The 17,195-nt window shown below is 53.5% G+C and overlaps 1 protein-coding gene and 1 long non-coding RNA gene across 12 annotated transcripts in view; one reads left to right on the top strand and one right to left on the bottom strand.

Annotated features, from left to right (window-relative positions):
• Positions 1 to 17,195, bottom strand: part of Nectin1 (nectin cell adhesion molecule 1) — a 70,387-nt gene that overhangs the window by 44,951 nt on the left and 8,241 nt on the right. The gene's annotated exons all lie outside the window — the stretch shown is intronic.
• Gm46108 overlaps positions 1 to 17,195 on the top strand; it is a 52,137-nt gene that overhangs the window by 28,485 nt on the left and 6,457 nt on the right. For 8 of the 9 annotated variants that reach the window (XR_001779136.2, XR_003948147.1, XR_003948146.1 and 5 more), the window contains one exon: positions 1 to 17,195. This exon is cut by the window's left edge. This is a non-coding gene — a long non-coding RNA (predicted gene, 46108). The other variant, XR_003948143.1, reaches the window with a different exon arrangement.

The following is a 17,195-nucleotide window of genomic DNA, read 5'->3' as shown; positions in this document are numbered from 1 at the left end:
AAAAAAGTACAAGGAGGTTAGATGGTGGGGTACTCTATTCAAAGAAAGCCAGCCATGAGGGGGTGTCTCTACAAAGATCTGAAATCCCATCTTCCCTCCCCAGCCCAGGGCTGATTCTGCTGGCAGGGGTGGGCACTGCAAGGGTTCTAGGACCCCACCAGGCATACCCACAGCCCCCTGCTATATAGTAAAATGTTTCATGCATGTCCCACACATGATGTCTGGGCCCAGCATAACAAACAGGTCACCTGACAGGCCACCCCACTTATTTTTGAAGACAGGCGGGTCCCCTGGGAATAGAGCAGGCACGGAAAGGCTTTGCTAGAGATGAGGAAATTAGGGCAGAAAATAACATCATGAAAGCAGAACTAGCTGTTGGATATGAGACGGACCCCACCCCCTCACAGCCCAGTGTATCAGACCTGTCAGAGCTCCTGGGAGACCAAGGGTCATCTGACTTCAGACTGCCACAGTCTCCCTGGAGTTAGAGTGTTCTCTGCTACTGTACCTGCAGGACCTAATGTGTTCCCTGAGGCAGGAGGATAAAGGATTCAGAAGAAGCTGGGACCCCCTTCTCAAGATGGTCCTTGTTGTAGGACACTGAGTCACAAGTTCCAGGTTCTGAAGACACTCACTTCCCCATGGGGGACAGAGAAGGCCCTACCCCTTAGCTGGTTCATCTGTGGGAGTTGGGGTTCCCCTCACACTAGCTGCAGTGTGGGGAACACCACGGGGAAACTTTGGATGCTTTGAATTGGGTGGGCAGGGAGACAGAAAGGTACCAGGAAGAAAGCGGCAGAAGACTCAGTCTCTCCATCTGCTGGGGCACAGGATGAGGGTGATCCTGCATGCCCGCATCCACACATGGAAAGTACTTATGAATGGAAGTGGAGGGAGGGGGAACAGTGTGTGTGGGAGGCCAAAAGGTGCCTGCCTGGGAAAGGGCCGGGGAGATGACAGAATGTGGCAGGGAACTCCAGCTCTGGGGCAGGGGTGGCTTTTATGTCTCACCCAGTTTGGAGGTGAAGGCATGGCAAAGACAAGAGGAGGAGACAGAGCAGGTTGAGGGGGAGGACCTAGCTATTTTTTCCCAGCATCCCCCAGGCCACTTCTTTCACCACAAACCTCAGTCTCAAGCCACTTGGTTGTCATGGAAACAGGATGGAATAGAACAGATGGTCTCCACTAGCCAAATTCCAATTAAACAGGGCAGAGATAGATAGGGAAGGGGGTGTGATCTGATGGGGCCATGAAGGGCTCTTCCCCCCAAAACCCACCCCACACATACCCAGGGCTCCCCTACAATGGACGGAAGGCTTGGGGGGATAGTCTCACCGCCAGACACCCCTGTCCTCATGCCTTCAGTTCTTAAAGATGTGGGGCAAAGAGGTTGAGGAAATGCCAGCCGTGGGGAGCAGCACCGGGGGATTCACCTCTAAATTCAGAGCATCAAAATGGAAGCACACACGTGCGTGTGCACACGTACGCACACACGCACACGCACATACCCAAGCACACTTGTGTACTGAAACACATCCACATGGACAGACACATGCAGTTAACAGTGCAGAAAGGTTAAACAAAGTCATTACAGAGACACACTTTTAACACGGTACAAAAAAAAATTTGCTTTGGGAACAAAATAAGCAATTTATTCCCATTTATTTAACATCTTGGAAGACTCTTATGGAGAGCCTGAAAATATGGCTATAAACTCAAAGACACTGGACAAATGACCTAATAATACGAGCATTGCTTGGATCAGACTGTTCGCATAGCACTGTGGCCACAGAGAATGATTGATTCACTTGGGGGAAGGCGGTTGGAGATGAAAGGGTTTTGAAGGGTGAGTAGGAGTTTTCCCGGCAGTGAGGCAGGGTTCTCCCAACAGAGAAGCCGGCCAGAACAAAGCTGGGAAAGAGCATAGCTTGCAGGGGACTGAACCCATCTGGGTGGAATTGGGAGTGTGGAGCAACTAGTGGGCGAGAAGACCCCTAGACAAGGCCTGGCACAGATGGCATCATTTCTGACGCAGACACCGATACCCGACACACAGAAACATGCCATCACTCGGTTCCTGCCTGCAAAGCCGCCCAGCCACACACAGCTTTGCACACGCAACCACGGTACCCCTGTGCTTAGCAAATGGGAAAAAAAAGATGATTTTTGTTTGCTGTGTGTGAAAAAAAAAAGTGAGGTGGATATAGAGGTGTCAGGAAAAACGGAGCATCCGAAGCTCTCTCTTGGCTACGGGGTGAGAAAGGGTGCCAGGAACGGCAAAGAGGGGGTGCTCCAAGAGCCAGCTGGCTTCTGTCACATTATCATACATTCATGAGGCACCTGCTGCTTACAAAGGCACTGATCTACCCTCCCGAAGAAGCCAAGGATCTGGAGGAGAAAAGTCATACAGAGCAAACGGGGTGTTTCAGGGGCAGATGTGCAAGGGCTCAGTATCAGCCCAGGAACAGAAGTTGGAGTGGCTGACTTTATGCTCAGGGAACAACATGGGAGGTAGCTTTGAAAAAAAAGAGGTCTGGCTGCAGCAGGCTAGACCAGTGATGCTGAATAGGCAGCCTGGGTGGGAGCTGCAGCAATGTTTTTGGTGGTTTGCTTCATTTTGGTTGTTTGTTTGTCTGAGACGACATCTTCTTACCCTGTAGCCCAGACTGGCCTTAAACCCACAGTGATCTGCCTGCCTCTACCTTCTGCGTTCTGGAATTACAGGCAGGTATCACCACCATGTCTAGCTTGAAGATATCTATTGTCATAGTACATGGATGGGGGCTGGGGGGTAGAAGTGGATGCTATGAGCCTCTAGCGAGTAGAGGCTAGGACCATTGCTAACCATGCTATGGTGTGCAGGATGGCACGCTCCAAGGCTCGTCTTGCTCCGAGAGAGCAGGGCTAAGGCTGTAGGGCCTGGCCTAGGTCACGGAGCATGAGCTGAGATCAGCAGCCATGAGGAGCTCGCGAGGGCTTCAGAGTATGATACGCTCAAACTTCTCATCATTCTGCCTTGATGAGTGGCTGCTCAGGAATGGGGAGAGTCCCTGAGGAAGAATAACAGTTCCAAGCTCAGAGGTGTCCCAAGGACACCCAGGTCTTACAGCAGCAAAGAGGGAAAGAATGGAGGACACCAAACAGAACCTGGGGGTTCCACCAGCACAAATGGGAAGAGTCCAGGGTGAGCTGTAGCTTGAGAAGGGGGGGAGGTTTGCAGATCTTGGGGTATGAGACTGCACACAGGTCAGGCTGAAATAGGGTGGGTTTGCTTCTCTTTAGCCCTCCCCCTTCTCCAAGGGGGCTCCCCAAGGCCTCATGCCCACCACCATCCACAGACCCCCTGAAGGCATGGGTCTTCCACTTGGGGTGGTCCTGATGTCTCCAGCCTCTGGAACCCACCCTCACAAAGGCCAGCTCCTGCATCTCCACCCCAACCTCTGCATTCTTCAACCACTCAAGCAAGCAGGTAGGATGCCCTGTAGCACCATTCCCAGGGGCCAGGAACCCAACTGTTGAGGTCAGCCCAGCACTGAGTGCTTGGCTCCAGGGGATGTGAAGGAGGGGGGAGACTAGAAGAGCCCACCCTGGTACTCTGGATTCAGAAAGGAGAGGCCTTTCTTTCGCTTCCTTTCTGTCACTCTGTCCCTTGATAACAGGCTTGTAAAAACCAGCTAGGAAAACTGTTCTAATGGCCACCAGGACAGGATTATTGCCCAAGATCATAAGTCAGAGGCGGGAAACCTGGCCAACCTCCAACCAGCAAGTGCCCCAGCAGGCAGAGGAAGAAAATGCTAAAACCTCAGAGTGTGTGACTCCTGCCTCATTTTATCCTAAATGTAGGGCCCGGTGATAGTGGTTTCAGGTGCCCCCAGCATGTACCCACTGAACAAAGTCTCTAAGCTTGTTTGTTTCAGGTTGCTAAAAGAGCATTTGTGCTAGGAGTACCTGGCACAAAAAAGGAGCTATCTCAAGAGAATCTGTTGGCTCATTCCTCTCACAGCACCATAGAGCTTCAGAAAGGGCCTACATACAAGGGGGCCCTGCTCACTAGGGCACCTGGAGACCCTCTGTGGGTGGCCTACCCTCCCAGCAGGAAGTATCTAGGGGCATCCACAGCCTGTGGGGGGAGGGCAGGGAAGGCAGGCCACTAATCTCTCTTGGAGATTACACAGCAGGCTGACTCTGGATGCCAGAGACCAGCTTAGGGGTGGGCGACACATGATGAGAGGCTCTTGCTTTGGAAGTGAAAGGTCCCAGGACATAGCCAGAAAGACCTTTAGGGTTGGCAGGGGCTGAAATTTGGGGACAAAACTGCCAATGATTTATTAACCAGAGTCACCAATGATTAACCCACCAAATGCCTGGACCTTTGGGCTGGTTGGCTTCCTCTGTCATCAGAGTTAAGTACCACCCCCTCTCCCAGCCACTTCTGGTCTGGATCTTGTCTTCTGGTGCCCTGATGGCGGCCACTCTTCAGTGACCCCTACAACCAGGATTGACAGTTGTTTTGGGACAGGTCCCCCAGCTTGTCTGAGCCAACAGGGAGGTCCTTAGCCTTGTCACTTCTTCTTCATTTCCAGCCTCTCCTGTGACTGGCTTGGCTCAGGCTAGGAGTCTGAATGAAGGAGAGGAGAGACACCCTATAAAACACCATCTCTGTTTTAGACATACTGATGCCAGGCAGGATGCCTGGGGCATGTATGGGCTCTATACAGGCCTGCCTCAGGGGAGCGGGGAGCAGGGACCGGGTAAGGTGGCGACAGGTAAGCAGATCCTGTGTGACCCCCCCCCCCCCACCTCTCACTTGGCATTCACAAAGGCTTCTGGGTGGCTCTGCAAGTAGAGGAAGCTGATTCTTCCCCCCCCCAGCCTTGGGGACCTGAGAGGCTGGTGGGTGTGTGGGTTTCAGCGCAACTCCTGGGCATCGTCCAGTAAGGACCCCCAAGGCAGGCAATGAGGCTCGCCTGGACTCGCTTCAAAGACAGGCCGGTTCTGTCTGACCCACTCCTGCCCCTGAACTTCTGACTGCAGAATTTGCTTGGGCACTGTAGCGTCGAGAAGTAGAGTGCCCCACCCTGCCACATGCTGGGGCTGGCCTGTCCTATGCTGTGACATGCCACAGAGCTGCTGTACTGGATCATGAGACACCAGAAAAGGAAAGAAGAGGCTACTAGGAGATCGGTCCACCAGTGGTACCCCATGTGCCTGCCACCCCTCCCCATGGAGTCATCACACTCTCTAAGGCAGGCAGTCATGAGTCTGGTCCCGGGAGCCCAAGTTACGCACCCCAACTCCCCCACACACCTCAGGTAACAGATACAGGCAGACAGGGTCCTATCCCATCACTCTGGCTGCCCCCTGCCCCCCCCCCCCCACCAATCCTCCGCAATATGCTCCCTCTACCATCCCTCTCTCCCACCACTAACTTAATTCCTTAATTCCCACTGGAGATAAGCCGATCTTCCACTGCAATTTATAGTTAATCCAAAAGAAAACAGGGGTGGGAAGGGGTGAGGGCTGGGAGAGGAAGGGGTGAGGGTGGCGGGAGGTGTGAAGCCAGCCTGCCCCACTCCGCCTCCTCTTAGATCTCTCACAGGCAGTTGGGAATTGAGGCTACAATCCCAGGCTGCTCAGTCAGTCCACCTCAGCTGCACTGGGTCCCATTTGGGGTGGTTACTTCTGCTAATAGATATCTGGACGGTTCGCTCCCCAAAAAAGCACCCACGATGGGGAAGTGTGTGACCCTGGGCCACGGAAGCACACGCACTCTGGGAAGAGCCAGGCTTCAGGGCTTTCTGAAGCAGATTATCACAAGGGCATCCAATGTGCCCCAGGCAATTCCAAGGGGCAGAAACAGAGCTGGGGTTGGGAGTGGGGTGTCAGGACACAGATCTTGGCATCCTTGCATGGAGAGTGTGGGGCTTCCAAGGAGAGAGGTGAGCTCCCTGTCACTAGAGGGGCTCACACTGTGGCTGGAAGCTGCACCAGATGGTAGGAGTTTGGGTAAGGGGTTCAGGATGTCATTGTGGCAGTACTTTATTTAATTTTTGCCTCCAATGCTGAGACTCCAGGATTCGGACCAATCTGCTCTGCCCTCTGCTGCAGGGAAACTCCCTAAATTGTGGGTCTACTGGGAGGCTCTCCCTAGACCTGGGTCTGCTGGGGAAGCAGGGGCTCTCCTTGAAAGGGAAGGGAAAACACAGTACCTAGTCTAACCCTGCTCTCCTTAATTTCTATACAGGGAAGATTCAGGGAGGTCAGCGTGGACATGACCCACCAGGCCGCAACCCTCTGTCTATACTGCCTTCCAGGCATCTGTGCTGTGGACATTCTTGCTTAAAGGAGTCAGCACCCTGAGATGTCACATGCTGTATGAGAGGGCAGAGGGCAGATGCCATCCACTGCTGGCCAGGACATTATGTTTGCTGCTGTGTCCTTGGCTGTAGGGATGAACCTTGCTCACCACCACAATTGTGCAAGGATGGTCAGAAGTATGTGGGGGGGAGTCTGAGCCATTTAATCCTGGCTTCCAACTACCTCTTAAGAAAGGAGACCAAATGGTCCCAAAGAGCCACCAGGTGACCATCTGAGGTGTGGAAAAACCTCTAAGGACACACATCTGCTCCCAGCTTGGTGGAGGAATCTCTTGACAAGACAGTGTATCATTGCTGCTATGGGGGTTAGGGGGAGTGTCTTTCTTTGGAGCCTGAACCTTCCTCTCTAGACTGAGAGTCCTTAGGTAAAGAGCTAGTAACAAACAGCCGTGATATGATATGACTCAGCTCTCAGTTGCTTCCCCTTTCAAACTCTCCATCCCCAACTTAGCAGTTAAGGGAAGCCATGTTTAGATATCATCTGGCATCGATCCACAGGCCAACACAGGTCACTCATAAAATCCTGAGACCAAGATAACCTGCGGGTTCAGTGTTGAGAGGAAAAACAGGGAAACAAGTTGTTTGTGATCCTATAGACAAAACAATTATGAAAGTGACCTCTGCGTGTCTGTGACACTGTGGGGAGGGCAGATCCTGGCTCAGCATCAGCCAGTCTGGCCACCTTGCCTCCAGTAGCCGGGCTCTGCAGCAGCAGCAGGCGCTGAGTGAGAGGCCCTGCTCCATGAAGAAGGCAAGCATCTAGTCAGGAGCACGCATGCATGCGCGCACGCGCACACACAGCCATAAACCTCCCTAGTACACACTCAGAGGACATAAAAACACTAGTGAAGAACTCGCGTGAACCACACAGATTATTACCACGGTGCAAACCGCGTCCACAGTGCTGAGGGGACAGGATAATGGAGTGATGGGGGCAGGCAGGGTAATAGGAGACACTGCCTGGAAAGATGCGTCCATGCAGAGCTCGGGGCGGGGTGGGTATGGAGACTTCCCAGCTATCTCTGCGGCAGTAGCACTGTGAGGTGGGCGCCAAGGACTGTCACCGCCTCTTCTCCTTTATCACCCCTGCTTCTCCTCAGCACAGACACAGGCCCATTATCTGCCTCCTGGGAGGGCTGGGAAGGGTGCTGTAGCAGGGACAGAGGAGGGAGCAGGGGGTAGGGTCTGTCGCCTAAGTTCCCCTAAAGGCCCATCCATCAAGCCATCGGAGATAATCAGTGCTCAGCTGGTTCAGGACACTGATGACTCTCTGGGCACCACAGACACAAAGAATAAATTTAGGAAGGGGCTGTGTAGGAGGTATCTGGGTAGCAGGGCTGCTGCCCGGCCTGGGAAGGGAGAGAAGGCCCATCCATCATTCTGAGAGATGCAGCAATCTAGGCCAATGAGATGGCGATGCTTCGGGGCGGGGGTGGCGGGCAGTAATAATAAAATCATCTCGTGCATGGTGTGGCTCCTCCGTCAGTATCTTATTTACACGTGGGAGATGCCTGTCCCTGCGTGTGCTCCAACTGAGGTTTCGGGATGCTGCAGAATTCAGCCATGCAAACCCCTAGCAAGCTCTGGGTGGGTGGATGGGTGGGCCTTTGTGATCACTGGGCAATCCTTGGGTTTAGGGAGGATCCAAACAGGTCCTAAGCTTGCTTCTTCTAGGGGATTTCAAGCAGATTCCAGTCTAGGGAATCCAGAGCATGGCTCCGGCTGGTGTCTGGGCCACAGGGGCCACATCGTGATTCAAGCTAATGGAGCATGGACAATCAGAGGGTCTGGGAGGAATTTCTCTTTGGCTTCGAAGCTGATCAGATGACTGTGTTTCAGCCCAGCTAGCTTCCTAATTAAGCCAGTGGAGCTATGAGGCCAGAGTCCACTGGGTGACCTGTAGGGTCATGGGTGCCAGGAAAAGCTCTAACTCTGTGTAGCCCTGAGAGGGTAATACGTTCATACTCTTTGCAGAACCCATGGTTAGTCCCTAGCCATAATACAGGGAAAGGTCTGATTTTTTTCTGCGCCTGAAATTGTCTCTGCTGGGCTCATTCTCTACCCTACTGCGGGCACACTGCCGCATGGCTGAGAATCCCAGGCCTCAGGAGCACACTGCCTCCACTCCAGCTCCCGGTCCCCAGTCACCCTCGGGCAGAGGAAGCCCTGGCCCTTTCATCCCAAGGGATCAAAGCTTCCTACACAGGTGAACACCCTAGATCCACCCCAGCAAAGGCCCCTCCCTTTCCATCTTTTGGGATCTCTAGGAGACAGCAAGAGAGATCATAACCTTCCAGAAGTCTGGGCTGAGCTCCGGACTCACTCATGATCAGTACCCAACCCAGAAACCTTGATTCCATTTGGGAGTAGCTTTTGGCAAGTTCTCTAGAGAAGCCAACTGACCTGCTTGTGTCTGCATGGAGCAAGGCAGGAGGCCGATGCCACGAGTAATGTGTAGACTCAGGATGAAAGAATGATAACATCGTATCTATTCCATTCCAGCCCAGCCAATGAACACTCTTGAGGCCCAGGATGGGTAGGGACACGAGCAGGGGCAGGAGGGGCAGGAATGCAATAACTGAATTTCTAGAACTCTAATGTAGCAAAAGGACGATGTTACAGGAATAGCACCAGGACTCTTTTTTTTTTTAGTTTTTTTTTCGAGACAGGGTTTCTCTGTATAGCCCTGGCTGTCCTGGAACTCACTCTGTAGACCAGGCTGGCCTCGAACTCAGAAATCCGCCTGCCTCTGCCTCCCAAGTGCTGGGATTAAAGGCATGTGCCACCACGCCCGGCAGCACTAGGACTCTTGAGGATGTGATGCATCCAGGCCTTACAACCACAGCACCAGGCTATGAGGGGATCCTCAAATGGACACAGATGTAAGCAGTATAGTGCTATGCACAGGGGTTGAACTGATCTTAATGTGCTGTCTTGTGAGTACTCCAGGCTTAGCAAACAGGCTTCTCCATCCTTTGCCCACAACACCCTGGAAGAGAAGCTTAGCCAAGTGGAAACACTGGGTCTAACTTCCTAGACCTGAACTCTGGCTCTGCCACTCATGGCCACAAGCAAGTCACCTAACCTGTCTGGGCCTCGTCTTTCCATATATAAAAACAGGCAAACCACATCTATCGTGAACATCCCACGTGATCCGTGATGGTCATTAAGTTATTAAATGACGCTGCCAACAGTCTGGCACCCAAGATCTCTGAATGCAAGTTTGCTTTCACCGTCATTATTATCCATGCACCTAGACATCCATGTAGCATGTATGAGGCTGGCTCTGTGTTAGGCCATGGGCTAACCAAGCCCTATCAGGAATGGTATTCTCAGCCCTGTGAAGAAGATAAATCCCAGGCTCAAAGAACTACCAATGAGGCATAGGAAGGCTTCAAGAAAAGTTATCTTCAGCCAGAGGGCAGACTACGAAGGTTTCATAGTGCTGTTGGCTCAGATCTAGTGTTTAGAATTGACATTTCAAGGAAATAGTGGGCAGTGTGCAGGAACAGCATGTGCAAAGGCACTGGAGGGGCAAAGACACTTGGTACAAACTGAGGAGTGTGCGGTGTGTGCGGGCAAGGGCAGGGAAAGATGGCAGGGAGGGAGCAGCTATCATATGCTCCTGGGCTTGTGAGCATCCTTCTCAGGTGGATCCTGGGAGTGTGGACACACCGGAGCCAGATACAAGCTAGGAGCTACAGTAGCAGCCTCAGCAAGGAGATACTGTCATCAGAGCCCACCACAGTGTATGTAGGGCTGGCCTGGCTCTGAGGCACCTTCTCTAACTCTCATCTAAGCAGTTGATTGGGAGGGGGCAACACCTGAGGTGTAGCTCAGAGACAGAGAAGGGAACCAACTCCCTATCCCTATCATTTATAAACCAGAGGTGACTTGAAGGGACTCACAAGGAATGCCCTGGAACCCCACTTTCCTCAGTGCAGAGTTGACTGCGTTTGCCCAAATAGATCAAGCTCCAGTGACTCACTGGGCGGCCATACCAGTTCACCTGCCAGAGCGTGGGCTCCCCTGCATGACCCCCTTATTGGTGCAGGGCAGATCAGGGAGCCTGAGTGTGTTCATACCAGTTATTGAAGTCTGGCCTGCATTTTCCCAATGAGCCTGAGGCACTGAGAAGTGTCCTGTTTGTTTTTCCTTGTGACATCCACGGAGCCATGCTGGTGTTCTGGTATGCTGGGTTTCAGGCAAGAAGTCTAACACAGCAGCAGAGGCTACGGGCAGAACAAAGGCTGGACCAGGTGCTAGAGTCTGCTGTGAAACAACCCCATCTTTGGGGGCAAGAACTCCAAGGTGGACTATGGGTCCCTACCAGTTACTATGATCACGGTACCCAAATCTAGGGAGGAGGTGCCACACAAAGCCCTGCCAAGGCTACTAGGTGGTTCTTGGTAGCAGCTAGCTCTTTCGTTCTGGCCTGAATGAAACTCCAGTTAGAGATAGGGAAAATGCTTTAGCTACAGGGTCTCTCAATCTCTATCCTCTGCTTTTTTTAGATGGAAGACAGGCCAAGATTTAGGACAAGGCCACTGAGGACTCCTGGTTCTAACTCCCCTTGTATGTCCCTGTCCCTAAGGGCCGCCCCCATGCAATGATGATGGCTGGGGCCTATACTCAACTCCTCTCAGAGAGGCTTGGAAAGGAGCTGGGTCTACTCCACTGTGGGCAGGGGCAAACTGAGAGTGGCTTGTCTCCAGCTTTGAGGTGCATGCATTCCAGAACTCTGGACGGATGGCCTCCATTTAAGTTCATCGATTGACCTCAGCCTCTCAATGGGACAGTCTTGTGCCCATGGCCAATGGCCCATTTCGCCTCCTGGACCACGCCTGCAGCTGAGTCCCAAAGGAGCCACGAGCCAGCGGAACTAATGTCCTCTAATGAGATTCGGGCCAGAGTGGTCAGGCGGGTTTTATTGTGTGTGGCTGGGTAATGAGACTCCTCATAAACTAGGAGTGATTTGGGGTCTGTGCAGACTCAAGGTGGCAGAGGTGGCAGAGATTCCTGGGCGAGGGAGCTGACTCAAGGTGCCAAATTGTATCTCCGAAGCCCTCTTGGGTGCTCCATCCACTCCATGCTTCCTGGGCTCCTGCTCTCTGCCTGAGCCAAGCCCACACCCTGTCCTGGCGTGCCCATGCCCTGGGGCTCCACGCTCACACCTCAGGGCCCTGCCCTTGTCTCAGCCCACATTCCCAGGGGAGCATTCTCCCCTGTTTCTTCACTGCTCCACTGTTGGGCATACGTTGGGCCAGCCTGAGCTCTGTGGGCATCTCCAGCACCCCTTACCTCCCCCAGGAGCTGCAAGACAGGGAGAGTGGAAGATGGTGGGGGCTGACAATGTTTGTATCACTCACACAATGATGATGGCCTGGCTCAACTCTTCTGTGTGCACCCATCCTGGCTAGTTTCTCCTGTCTGGTCTAAAGCATTTACCCTCAGAAGGCCTGGTGTCTAGTTTGGCCACTAAGATTAACTAAGATTTGTTTTCCTCATCTGTAAAAGGGGAATGATATTAATCCTAAACACAACTCACATGAGTTCTGGCTGAAACTCTGAGCGGAGAGTGGTGCTGGCCTCTGGTTCCATCTGCATTGTTTTCATGACAATTTAGTGGAAGTGTTCACCTGGCAACAGGAGACCAGGAAGAGAAGTAGGGCAACCCCAGGACGGACTCTCTTTACCTGGCCTCTATCACCTCAACAGAAGCCGCTGCCTCCCCTCCTCTCAGATGTAGGTAGACATTTGAAGAAAAGCAGGGGCAGAGTCCCAGGCTCTCCCCATCAGCCCCTGGTGGCTGCCTCAGCAAAGGCTCCAGATGGGCAATGGCGGGCGCCCCAGCTGGGCTGCATCCAGGGAGCAACTCGGGTGCCTGGAGAGCCCTGAGTGACAAGCTGCAGAACAAAGGCTGCCTGGCACCTGCTGCCGGTGCAGCACAGGCCTCCACAGGACTGGCCTGGGCAGGTAGCTTCAGCCGGTCAGGCCACACGAGTCCTCCCACCATGCCAGCGGCTCCCAGGTGGCTGGAGCATCATGTCCAAATAGGGGCAGGGACTTACTCCCATAGTACCAGGTTGGAGAAAAAGGAAGTAAGGCTGGCAATGAGCAGGCGGCTAAGTGGCTTTCTCAAAAGAGCATAAAGGTAGTGCTAGCCAATGAGAGGCAGGGTCATTCAGAGGAAAGACACAGGGTAAGAGCCCAGGTCCTCCATTTGTTTCGTGGTATCACATGCTAGCCTTGAGTCAAGAGCTTTTTCTGTCATCATTCCCCATCTCATCTTGAAATCTGGGATAGCGCACCACCGGGATTCCATCTCGCAGATAGGAAAACTGAGGCTCATGCCGCAGCTCTGCTAAGGTTTCTCAACCAGTCATCCGCAGAGCTGGGATTCCAACCTAGCTCAGCCAGTTTTACTAGGCTGGGCCACCAAGATGAGGCGAAGAACTGGTTACAGGAGGACAGCTAAGCGACTGGCTTCTCTGCCCTCTACTTAGAGAGACAGAGAAAGGCCCAGCTTCCCCGTGCCCTACCCCTGAAGAATACACCTCTAAGCTCCCCTTCTGCACTTTCCAGGACGGGGACTATTGCCCTCAAGACCCTATATCTGCTATCACAAAATCTGTGTCTGCTTGGGTCTCTTCTCTTATACTGGGTTTGCCTCTATGTGGCGAAGGTTCAGTGTTCCGACAGCTTTTCTGACAGCTTCATGTTTCTTCCTTTTCCTCTCCTTCCAGCTCCACCAGGTGCGTGGAGCTTAGAGGGTTAACTGGATGCAGGGGTGTTATCTCCAGCTCAGGGCATTCCCTCTGCAAGGTGATCCGCTTGGATCTTAAGTTACCCCCTGCACCAGGCAGCACATCTGCTGTTGGCTCTGCAGGCCTGCTCTCTATGGAGTGGTGTTGGCAGCACATGGGGATACATGCCTGCTAGGTTTAGGCGAGGAGTCTAAGCTCCTGAGACTGCTGCTTCCCTGTGCTATGTCCCTCGCTGCCACCTCCTTTTCTAACGAGCAGGCTCTCTCCTGCTGCCCAAGCCTATCAGGTGCATTCATATTGATGACCTGGCCACCCTCTTGGCTCTGCAGGCTTCTTATGGGGGGGGGGGGGAGAATAGTGTGGTACCTAATTTCCAAAATTCCTTTTCCTAAGTGCTCGTGCAGGAAGCAAAGGCGCCTGAAGAACTGAAAACCTATGTCCCTTGGTCCCACCAGACTTTCCAGGATCTTGAGAGCCTATGGAGCAGACTCCAGCATTGCTCCGCTGGCCAAGGAGACAACAGAAGACAGAGAGGGAGCCTTTCCAGGTGTTGTCAAGGTCTTGTGCTCCTCCCAGCAAGGATTTAGTAGAAGGCCAAGGACAGAGAAGCAGGGAGCAGACTCAAGGTCTCCTATGCCCCAAAGGACTAGGATCCAGCAGTTTTCACTGGAGTGGGCTGGCCTTGCTAGCTCTTAAGCAAATCCTGGGTCTCCTCCCCAAATCACCCTCAAGTCACTGACATCGTCACAGGCGTCCTCATGGCTCAGAACCACCCGTGCAACCCTTCTGAATGCCGTAAAAAATCAGTTATGTGTGAACAAGCATTTGGTACTTACAGCTCCAGGTCCATGGTAATCTGCAAACATGAGTATATACACTCCCTAATTCTAGTTCCTGCAGATCTGTACTTGTAACAGTGAAATTGTAGATGACCAACACCATCACACAAAGCCCTGTGCACATGCGTAATACACCCACGCTAGACCAAAGGAGAGCCTGCCAGAAGTGTTAGAGGCTAAGTCCCACAGCTGCCTACTGCCCATTCTCACCTGGAGCCCCGGCTAAACGTTCAAAGTTAAAAAGAAAAAAAAAAAAAAAAAGAAAAAAGGAAAGGAAAGGGAACAAAAGCCCAACAGGTGACTTTGTAGCTACCTCTCTGCCCCTTCTTCAGTGAGGAGGTGTTCAATATGCTAAGTTAACCAGGAAAGATACAATCAGAAGAGTCTAAGCTATAGTCACACCTCCCTTGGGTGTTTTCTATTTGTGCTGAACAATGAACATTAGTCAGCTGCTAAACAATGGCAGCATCATAGATGCAGAGATGGGAGCCGACCCTCTGGCCCTCCCTCCCGACCCACTGGCTCAGCTGTGGTCACAGCCATGCTGGCAGCCGACAACTGGGTCCACAGGCCAGGCGGCCCAGGCGATCTCCTAGGAGGACTCACTGTGCAGAGCCAAGTGGCCGAGGAAGGAACCTGCAGCCTACAGATGGTCCCAGCTTGTATCAGGGAAGCCACTGACTACATGTCCCACGGGCGGACTTGACTAGGTTCAGAAGCCCCCCTCTGGGCCACTAAGCCAGGCCTGCTGAGCCCAAACTCTGTAGTGTGTAGCTCTCTGTCCGGCCTTGACAGTTAGGCCTTGGATCTGACTCAGAAGATGCTCTCCGGAAGGCTTCCCGACTCATAGGCCTGGAGATGGTTGTGTTTTTTACAGTGCAAGCCCCAGGTCAAAAGAACGGATTCAGCCACAATGCCTGGCCCAGTAAGCCCAAGCCCACCATGTCTGTGAGAAACAGGGAAGAGAAAAAGAACCCAATAGCTTGGCTCTGGGGGCTTCAAAGGAAAGCACCAGGAATTGGTGCTGTGCACAGGTAGCTCGAAAGGGATGAGCGCTGTGGCCTATAGCCTGTGACTCTGTGGCCTGGCAGGCTTTTGCATGGTGAGCTTGACACCTAGGGTGTGGGGTTTCTTTCTAGACCAAAGGTGTGGGGAAGCCAATTAGAGAGGGTGTGGCAAAGATGGGACACTTACTTCCCAGACAGCTTCTCCACCCCTTCCTCTTCAGGCTTCCAGCCCTCTGTGGGTAGCACTGACCCTCTACTCTAAGTGAGCGCCCTGGAAGGAGTCATCTGTCATCCCAGGAAACAAAGACGAAGCTCCCGGGCCCTTCCTATTCTGCCTGCACCGTCTGCCATACAGAAATGTACTTTGAGAACCGGGTTGGCCGTGTTATAAAGTCAGGAGCCACCACACACGCTGGGGGCTCCTGCCTCCCCACTTCCCCAATGCTCCCTGTCACAGCTCTGAGAACCCAGGTGAGAGCAGCAGACTGGCAAATCCCCAGAGAAAGGCAGAGGACTGGAGAGGGGCGGACACAGTGAGGACCAGTTGCCAATGGGGGTCTCCTAGCTTCCTCAGTCCAAGGATCCACCTGCTCTTGGCCACCGTGGACCTCAGAAAGCAAGTAGAGGAGGCAGCAGGTACACGGAAGCAGGTTCCATCTAAGAGCTTGGCGAACTTTGGCTGCCTCAGCTGTACCCGTCCACCGGTCATGGTCAGCGGCAGAGCACTTATTAAATATCTCTTGGCTGTGACTCCATTCTGGGCATCCTAGCCTCTCGGTTGGGTTTTTGGTGGGGAGTATCTGCTTTGAGCCAGGTGAGTGTCACCTCTGTCTCCACCTCTTGTGTGGGTGGAGTACAATGGGTCTCTAACCCGCCCCCCCTCCACCCCAACCCCCCCTTCCACCCCAACCCCCACCTCCCGCCAATGGAATTAACCTGCTCCAACCCAAAACTGGGGAACCAAGCACCAGATACAATGTGCTGAGCTTATCCCTCCGCAAACCCTCTGGCCCTTTGTCCATCCCCGGATTAGGTTAACCCCTAGTGTGCTAGGAATCCTTAGGGGCTCTTGGCAAGTGGCTTACTCTGGGTTCCAGGAAGAGTTAGGGAATTAAAAGGCGTTCTGAAGTTCAGCCTATGCTGACCATGTAAATTCAGAGGCTGAGTTTCTGTGTGCACCGCACTTAACACTATCAGCAAGAAAGTAGCCGACTGGCTGTCACTCTCACCCAGACCACAGTGGCGGCGGGTTCAGCATGCCCCCACGGGTTCAGCATGCCCCTGTGAAGTGGAAAGGGATGTGGAATGTCCCTTCCTGGGACACCCAAGAGGGGAGCACTCCACACTGGCCTAGGTACTGGCTTTCCCAAACTGCTTTCCTGACATCCACCACTGCTGGAGAGGTGCAGCGCCCCAGCACGGAGAAGGCCGGCAGCAGGAGGAGGAGGAGGCAGTAAGGGAAGCAGAGGAGGCCAGGCTCTTGCCATCCAGGAGAGAGTCCAAGCTACACCTGGACAGGCAGGCCTACCTCTCCTTACCAAACTGCCTGGCAAGCCTGCAGAATCACAGTGGCCGGGAATCCAATATTCTTAATAATCCAGAAGTCTCTGTCTGCATTCCAGCCCCCTATTTTGCCACCCCGAGTTGACGACCACGAAACAAGCCTTCCAAGACCCCATCTTATCTCAAGAGCTTGTCTCAGGTTTCTTTACGGGGGACGGGGGAGTTGGCTAGCGAGATACTCTCCCCACTTTGACCCGAATTAGTGTCCTGCTGGCAGCCTAGTTGCTTCCCCAGGGACCCAAGGGGTTAAACCCAGGCGAGGGGACTCGGTAGGATTTGCCTCCTAAACGCATTTTCCAGTTCATTCCCCAGCACAATATGCCTGGGCCGTCCTAGCCTCCGCCCGCCCCCACCCCATCCGTCAGAATAGGCCAATATGGGCCACCCCAGGGTCGGGCGCGGAGTTAACCCCTCTTCTGCCGGCAGCTCACACCTCGAGGAAAGACACGCGGGACACCCTCGGGGCCTCCCGGGAAAGTGGGTCATGCGGCCACCTGGCTGGCATGAAGCCCGTGGAGCTTCCTCCTGGGAGAGCCCTCCGCTTTAGAAGTGGAGTTCCGAGACGGAGCCCAGCCCCGCGCAAGGCCCGGAGTTTGCGATCCCTAGGCGGCCCGACCTCACCCTCCAGAAAAGGAACCGCAG

Source organism: Mus musculus, chromosome 9 (genome assembly GCF_000001635.26).
Source record: "Mus musculus strain C57BL/6J chromosome 9, GRCm38.p6 C57BL/6J".
Lineage (NCBI taxonomy): Eukaryota > Metazoa > Chordata > Mammalia > Rodentia > Muridae > Mus > Mus musculus.
The sequence above is the reverse complement of the archived record's forward strand: the minus strand, read 5'-3'. Positions and strand labels throughout refer to the sequence as shown.